The sequence below is a fragment of the Triticum urartu genome, chromosome 6A (assembly GCF_056163025.1).
Source record: "Triticum urartu cultivar PI428250 chromosome 6A, HENAU_Tu73, whole genome shotgun sequence".
NCBI classification, from domain to species: domain Eukaryota; kingdom Viridiplantae; phylum Streptophyta; class Magnoliopsida; order Poales; family Poaceae; genus Triticum; species Triticum urartu.
Window position 1 is genome coordinate 491,468,025 of NC_141878.1, and position 8,907 is coordinate 491,476,931.

General features: G+C 50.8%; 1 long non-coding RNA gene across 1 annotated transcript; it reads right to left on the minus strand.

Annotated features, from left to right (window-relative positions):
* Positions 1-563: 563 nt before the first annotated feature.
* On the minus strand, positions 564-3,764 carry LOC125514333 (uncharacterized). The gene is made up of 2 exons (XR_007286349.2): positions 3,126-3,764; positions 564-1,007 (listed from the first exon to the last, which is right to left on the minus strand). It is a non-coding gene; the product is annotated as an uncharacterized LOC125514333 (long non-coding RNA).
* Between the last annotated feature and the right edge of the window lie 5,143 nt (positions 3,765-8,907).

The following is an 8,907-nucleotide window of genomic DNA, read 5'->3' on the forward strand; positions in this document are numbered from 1 at the left end:
ACCACATTTTATTTATTCTTGCACACATGTAGTACTACAAAATAAAGAAAACCCTACGGGTCAGTGAGTCAGTGTACATAGAACTACCAAACTGTGCCGCATACCGGAGTAGTATTTCTGAGAAATGTCTCACTATGACCTATACGGATTTGGTGATCAGAGACTTTCTATTTCATAAGAGATATACGAGACGCAATCACCTGGGTGTGCAGCAGACAATCTAGAACAAACACAAACACAGACTATACATGGTGATGTTGTAAAACTAGATACAAAGCATGGTGATGCAAAAAAAACATGTTCATCCATTATCTGCTTAAAATTTTGAAAACATAATAAAACTATACATTCAAAAGGATTCCAGTATGAACTATTAAATTTCTAAAGAACATTATATGCTTGAAAGAACAACAGTGTTAGAAATTCCACCAAAATATGCATAACTAATAGTGAAAATTTTCAGTTAGAAATATCACAATGCAACGTGATATTCGGATTTCAAATGATTATAAAATCAAGTACCAAAGTATCCACTTGAAAATGTTAATGCATACGCTCCAACCTTTCAACTCGAATGATATATTTACTAATGACCACAACTGTATGCACAAATTCTCTCATCACTTCCAGCAGCAGTGCAGAAGGGAAGAGAACCGCCAAAATATCAACAGACAAAAACTTTTGATATATAAATCTCATTTTACACATGGGCAATTATCCTTTTTGGTGCACAATAGATGTTGTTTCTGCAACTGTGCATTTTAGGGAGAGTAGGACGGTACTGAGCTCGCTGGACGATTTAACAGTGATGACCACCTTGAATGGATCTGGAGCAGTCATGAAGGTGGGGGTGGCAAGCATCATTCCCATTAGAGCCCTCCTTCTATTACCTTGCAGAGCGAAGATGAAATGGGAATGGTGGCGGCGAGCCGCCGCCGCCGCCATGACACACGTGGCTAGCAGGATTTACCTCGTCGACTAAAATTTGATGATAGAACTTTTGATTTCTGAAACAAATAAAGCCAAATGAAAATAGTAAGACAGCCTTAACTACTAAAAGCTTGCAGAATTTAGGCTTGAGCTACATAAGCAACATAAATGGAAAAAACACTAAAAATCTGCAGTTTATCAGCTCCTTGGTGCATTCAAACAGTTAGTGAGCACCATGTGAAGTGGATTAAAGAACACAATTCTGCTTATACATGAATATGTGTTGAAGTTGTAGAAATTGAGCTCTGAGGGCTCAAACACAAAATTGGACTCTGCCTCGGAGGCTTGTTCTATGAGGTAAGCACTTCAGATGGGCCTCCCATGAAAATATAATTGACACTGAATTTGAAAACAACGATTCGCTTGAAACCCCAAAAAAAGTAACAACATAAAAAAGTTGTAACTTCTTACTACAAAAGCAAACAAGACCAGTAGCAAATGCGTACTCTCCTTTCCCTTACAATACCAAGCTGCAAGTTGGTTTTCAGAATACCATGACAGAACAAAGAATTTGATTGGCCTCCTTTAAATTTCTTTCAGTTTTTTTTGGAAATGGAGGAGGACCCCCAGCCTCTGCATCTAGACGATGCATGCAGCCACTTTATTAATTATTCACACAAGACCTTACAAAGTCATACAACAGTAAGACTGAAGCCACCGTCTAGGCAACAAAAGTGTCACTACTCCTATCCAATAGATGAAGGATGCTGATAGTCTGGGCCTAGTACCAAACAGATCTCGCAGCCAAACGTAACATCTAAGACCTGAGGTCCCATCCAGGACGCCTGCCGGGTATGGGTCACCTACTAGTCCGGCGCACTCCTCAACTAGGACGCCTGCCGGGTCTGAGGCCGCCGCAGCCACCTGCCCCCAATCCATCTTCAGAGCTGTACTGTTGCATGTATGTTGCCCGGTCTAGCTGCCGTCGACGCCACCACGACGCCAGACCGCGTCACCCTCCTGTGCGAGTCCATCTCCGTGCATCGGACGCAGAGTCACCACAGCGCCATGCCGCCGAGACCCGCCGCCATCAATGAGTGAGATGCCGCACCGCTCCACCAAAGAATCCGTCCTCTGGTCCTGCATCCAGCTGCTGCTCAAAAAACGATGCCCCCATGAGGGAAAACGACGCCCCAAAAGCACTGCCATCGTCCGATCCGGAAACTCCGGATCAAGGTTTTCACCCAGAGCAGCGCAAGCAAGTCGACAAAAGCTGCAGAGGCGATGTCTTCAACAAGATAACAACGCAAAAACGCCGCCATCGCCCGCCATGACACGAGTCATAGCACGGTTTTCACCGGCAGCCCCGTTTCCCCACTGTACGCCGGGACTGGATGCGAGAATCCACAACCATCTAGCCGACCACCTTCACGCCAAGGGCCGGAGCCCCCGACGTCCTCGTATCGCGTGCCTAGTCCGGAGGCCGCTTGCCGTGCCGGAACAAAGGATGCGCACGACGGCTCGAGGAACCACCATCCAGATCCGAATGGGATCCAGATCGGACACCCTAGCCGCCGACGTGATCTCTTCATTGCCGCCACCAGCACGACAACCCTGGTCACCACCGGCCTGCGCCATCGCACTTGGATCGGCCGCAGTGGGTCGCCGCCACCCAGATCCGATCGCCGGCCGAGGAAGATTGCCGCTGCCGCCGCCGCGGCCCGCAGGCTTAGCCTGCGATGCCCTCGGCGGCGGCGGTGGAAGGAGAGGGAGGCTCGGCGGGGAGGAGAGGGGGGGGGCCGGCGGGGAGGCCCCGGTGCGGCGCGGCGCCGCCGCATGGGGGGAGGAGGTCCCCGGGGGAGGACTAATTGAATTAACCAAGACAAGCTCCTACAACTAAACCATCATTCACAACTTCAGGTAAAAATCAATCACACAATCATCATAGCTTTATCCTATTCTGATCCACCATATTAAAGAATATTAAATAATTGGATCGAATAGTTAAATGCACGAAATGGAGAGTTTGAAGCAATGATCATATTTCACAATCAAGAATGCTCCTACAGTCACGAGAATCACCTGAAGCTCTAGTGACTTGTGACTTGTGAGGCACCTGAAGCTCTAGTGCTAGAGGAAAATTGACAGGATCTGTAGCTAGGTTGGGGCGACACAAGTAAATAAAATTTCCTAACCTTGTGACTTGTGAGGCACCTGAAGCTCTAGTGGCGCTGAGTTACCTAGGCCGCAATTGATTCCAGCCGGCGCGAGTTCAGGGAGGCAGCCTTGTCAATTTCAACTGGAGATGAGGTCACAGAGGAGGTCGAGCCGCTGCATCTCCTGTTGGCTGCCGCCGCGACACACAGCCCTCCTCTATGCACACCGAGATCACCGAGCGGTTGAACCGCTGCCTCCGTCGTTCAAGACGAGAGAGAAACACAACATGGCGGAGGTAAAAATGCCTGCTCGGTGAACTTGTCGAGCTATCCATAGTGATCAACGTCGTCGAGGTTACCCGCAAGGTGCAGGCTAACCACCATGCCGCGAAGCCTCCCGCGGGGCGGCCGGCCGAGGAGGCCACCACCAGCCACGAAGCCTCCCTCAGCACTACCCGCCTCGACCCCGCCGCCGGAAAACGGGGCCGCACCAACGCCGCACGCAGCTACCGCTCGCCGCCGAAACCTCCCATCGCTTGCCCCGTTTGCAGTTAGAATAGGTCCAGAAACTGCGGGGAGTGGGTTTGGTCCACAAAAAAACCGTAAGCAACATAAATAAAAATGGAAAATGAAATACATTGGCCGGGAAAAGGAGTGGTGCGACAACCACACCGAGACCAGGTGCGTCGGAGGGGAGCGTCTTCACCCAGGGTTACTAATAGACTTTCTATATATATATGTGTGTGTGTGTTCATTCATGACATTCAGCACCTGTACACTTTGGTACGGCCAATACGCCAGGAGCTTAAGCATTACCCCATAATACGGTGTGAGAAGTCCGAACACTTTCGATAGTGCGGCACCCCGAACTTATAGCATTATATGCATCAGCTCCGAATCATGTCTTGGGTCAATAGTTGGGTTTGCCCGGCTCCCATGTTTTGGTACCTTACGTTCCGCTATATCGGCTAAGGTAGCACTGGGAGAACTACTGCGATTGTGCCCCGGTTCAGCAGGGCTAAGCACCTCAGTAGAGAAAGCTAAAACTGACTGTCATGAAGGCGAGAGCTGGTCGTTGTTCGAGAGGTCTCGAGTCCCTAAAGACTTATGCCGCTTAGAACGAGGAGTCGGCTTTGTCTGGCTTAAGGCGTGTATAGCGCCCCGAATTCGGCCTTCCGAATACTAGGGGCTTCGCCAAAATTTAAAATTGTAGACTTCTATGGCTAAGTGAGAGTGATAAAGCATTATAGTCTGGTTGCCTTGTTCGTTGTGCTAAGCACCTCCCTCGAAGGACCCAACAATGGGAAAAAGAGTGCTCAGGTTTATTCCGAACACCCCAGCACTCGTGGCATGGGGGCAGAAGCCGACGACTGGCCATCTCTCAGATTTGATAAACAGCCCACAGAAGGTAATATTTTAAATTCAAACAAGCATTGCATAGAGCATATGAACAAGTTTTCATAATACAGGATCACACGAGCAAGTTTATTCAAAAATTACATCCTTCGCACACTCGTCCGCCACAAGACGGGCACCCTTCAGGACACCCTCATAATGCATCTCAGGGTGGCGATGCTCCTTGCCCTGCGGCGGCCCCTCCTTCACCAGCTTCTCGGCGTCCATCTTGGCCCAGTGCACCTTCGCATGGGCAAAAGCCCGGCGTGCACCTTCGATGCAGACGGACCGCTTTATGGCCTCCAGTCGTGGGCAAGCATCCACAAGCCGCCTCACCAGCCGAAGTAGCTATTGGAAAGGGAGTCGCCAGGCCACATCCGGACTATAAGGCCCCTCATGGCCTGTTCGGCTGCCTTGTGCAGCTCGACCAGTTACTTTAGCTGGTCGCTCATAGGCATCGGATGTTCGGTCCCAGTATACTAAGACTAGAACAACTTCTCCATCGAGCTTCCCTCCTCGGCCTGGTAATATTTTGCGGCTTCAGACATGCTGCAGGGCAAATCTGTGAATGCTCCTGGAGAGCTCCGGACTCGGGTAAGTAACAAGTAATTTACTTTCACATGCTTACTTTGCATATTGAATGCCTTACCCGCCGCTATCTTCCTCATCCCCTCAATTTCCTGGAGGGCCTTTTGGGCTTCAACCTTGGCATGCTTTGTGCTCTCGAGGGCTGCGGCAAGCTCGTACTCTTGCATCTTCGAGTCAAGCTCCAAAGCTTCCTGCTTCTTCACGAGAGCCTGGAGCTCTTGTTGCACCTCACCCACCCGTGCCTCTTATTTTTCCTGCTCGGTGCGCTCCTTGGCCGCTTTGTTTTAGGCCTCGGACAGCGCTTGCTTCGGGGTCGCCACTTCGGTCGTGGCCCCTGGCACATTCATGATGATCCTGTCAGTTCGCAACCACATTTTCTTTTTTTAGACAAGGTATTACTTACCTTTGTTCTCCTCGAGCTGCCTCTTGGCAAGGCCGAGCTCCTTCTCGGACCGCTCGAAGTCCTGCTTCAGTGCGGCGACCTCCGCAGTCAGTGCGGCAGAGGTCAGCAGCGAAGCCTGCATACGCATACAGACATACTTATATTAGACTCCTGTAGATATTATTCGATCCTCTATTCGGCTTTTCTTTGTGAACACCAAACAAAGCATCAGGGGCTACTGTCTATGCGGTAATATTTTTCTTATATTTTAAATACTTACCTCAAAGCCTGTTAGAAGGCTGGTACAGGCTTCAGTCAGTCCGCTCTTGGCGGACTGAACCTTCGTGATCACCGCACTCATAATAGTGCGGTGCTCTTTGTCGATGGAAGCGCTGCTAAGCGCTCCCAGCAGTTCGTCCGATACCTCTGGATGGACAGAGGTCACCGGCATGGACGGCTTGCCCCTCTTGGAAGGGGGCCGCCTGCCCGAGTCCGGAACCACTGGAGGTTCCGGCGCAGTGTCTGGCTGCGGGCTAGACTTGGAGCCCCTAGGAGCCTTGCTCCCTTTGCTCCTGGAGTCCGGAAGGTCGCCTTGAGGCGCCTCCGGGACTATCTCCCCCGGCTCGGTGCCCCTTGAGACAGTACCTCGGCATTGTCCGTAGGGCAAGGACAGGTGGCGGTTGGAAGTGTATCACTATCCATGTCTGACGAGTCCAAGGAACCGTCCGACGATGATACGTCGATACGGGCTTGGGGCGGACTACATAATCATATTCGATGTTAGGAGAAGCAGTGCAACAAAAGTATGCTATGAGTTACTCTGGTATCCGAATACTTACGACTTCGCCAGGGGCTTGGCCCTGAGCAGCCACTCGTCTCCGCCATCGGCGGCGGTGGTGGAACAGTCCGGAAGGAGAGTCCTTCCCTTCTTGGACCCTTCGGCCTCCCCGGTTGGGGCGGCCTTCCTTTTGTTGTCCCCCCGGCTGGAGGAGGAGAGTCTTCGTCTTCCTTCTCCTAGTTTTCATGGGAGGAGTGTGTCTCGGTGTTATCGGACGATGAGTCCAATACCACCTGGCGCCGGGAACTCTTTCGGGTTCCCTTGGCCTTCTTCTTGGTCTTCTCCGGCACCTCATAAGGAGCCGGAGTCTGCATCTCCGTCAGGAGAGCGTCCGTAGGGTCTTCGGGCAGAGGGGCTGGACAGTTAATTTGCTCTGATGTTTCCACCCAGTCCTGTCAAAGGCATGGGAGCTCAGACCCCGCACATGGTTAAGCTATGCGAAATAAATATCCTACCAGATGTACAGAACTTACCGAATGCACAGGGCGCTTTGCGCTTAGCCCGCGGTCCTCGGTAAGAGAAGGAGGGACCTCGGCGCCCTTGAAAAGCACCCTCCAGACATCCTTATGCGTCGTGTCGAAGAGCTCGTGTAGAGTCTGGTGCTGGGCCGGGTCGAACTCCCATAAGTTGAAATCTCATTGTTGACACGGGAGGATCCGGCGGAAGAGCATGACCTGGACTATGTTGACAAGCTTAAGTTTCTTGCTTGTCATGTTCCGGATACACTTCTGGAGTCCGTCCAGCTCCACCGAAGAGCCCCAAGAAAGGCCCTTCTCCTTCCAGGAAGTGAGCCGCGTGGGGATTCCGAATCGGAACTCGGGGGCCGCCGCCCAGTTGGCGTCGCGCGGCTCGGTGATGTAGAACCACCCCGACTGCCACCCCTTTATGGTCTCCATGAAGGAGCCCTCGAGCCATGTAACGTTGGGCATTTTGCCCATCATGGCTCCGCTGCATTCTGCTTGTTGGCTGCCTACTACCTTCGGCTTGGTAATTAAGGTCTTCAGCCATATGACGAAGTGGGGCCGGATGCGGAGGAAGGCCTCGCACACGACATGAACGCCAAGATGTTGAGGATGAAATTTGGGGCCAGATCATGAAAGTCCACCCCATAATAGAACATGAGTCCACGGACGAATGGATGGAGGGGAAACCCCTTTGATGTGCCCCTCTGTGACGGAGGAGGCCATCCACTTGCCTCCCGCTCCGGACATGTTTAAGAGAGAGTTGAGGAGAAGGATGTGGACTTGGGCGCTGGAGCTCGAGTGCGCGAGAATGGATGAGCAAGGAGGAAGAAGGTGTGGGTAGAAAAAGGTGAGATCTTATCCCTTTATAAGGGCGGACTAAACTATGCGCCCCCACTAGCCTGGTAAAACTCGCTTATCCCCCAAGCGCCGTAATTGAAGGCGTGGTTGGGTTACCCACGTCCGTATTGATGAGAATCCCGCAATAAGGGGAACACGATCTCTGCTTTGACAAGACGTGTCAAGAAACCGCCTCGCGTTATGTGCGGGGCTGGTTAAAGAAAAACGGTTCAAATAATTACCGGGCCATGGCGTGATGTCATGCTGCCAAAACGTGTCAGCAGATTAGATTTGTGGAAATATTATTCTCTCTACGGTGGAATGTGGAACTTATTTTGCAGGGTCGGATACTATCCTTGTATTCAAACTCTTCCATGGTTTATTCAGAGGAGGAACCCGCCTTGCAATGCCGAAGACAACACTGCGCGCCGGACTCATCGTCATTGAAGCCTGGTTCAGGGGCTACTGAGGGAGTCCTTGATTAGGGGGTCTCCGGATAGCCGGACTATATCCTTTGGCCGGACTGTTGGACTATGAAGATACGAGATTGAAGACTTCGTCCCGTGTCCGGATGGGACTCTACTTGGCGTGGAAGGCAAGCTAGGAAATACGGATACGCATATCCCCTCCTTTGTAACCGACCTTGTGTAACCCTAGCCCCCTCCGGTGTCTATATAAACCAGAGGGTTTTAGTCCGTAGGACAACATACAATCATACCATAGGCTAGCTTCTAGGGTTTAGCCTCTCCGATCTCTTGGTAGATCAACTCTTGTACTACTCATATTATCAAGAATAATCAAGCAGGACGTAGGGTTTTACCTCCATCAAGAGGGCCCGAACCTGGGTAAAACATCGTGTCCCCTGCCTCCTGTTACCATCCGCCTTAGACGCACAGTTCGGGACCCCCTACCCGAGATCCGCCGGTTTTGACACCGACAATGACCATAAAAGATATTACTCATATAAATAGAACAACCATTAATCTTTGATTTAAATGTATAACCGTCTCGCATCAAACAAGATCCAGATATAATGTCCATGCTTAACGCCAGCACCAAATAACAATTATTCAGGTTTAAAACTAATCCCAAAGGTAGATGTAGAGGTAGCGTGCCGACGGCGATCACATCGACTTTGGAACCATTTCCCACGAGCATCGTCACGTCGTCCTTAGCCAATCTTCGCTTAATCCGTAGCCCCTGTTTCGAGTTGCAAATATTAGCAACAGAACCAGTATCAAATACCCAGGCGCTACTGCGAGCATTAGTAAGGTACACATCAATAACATGTATATCAAATATACCTTTCACTTTGCC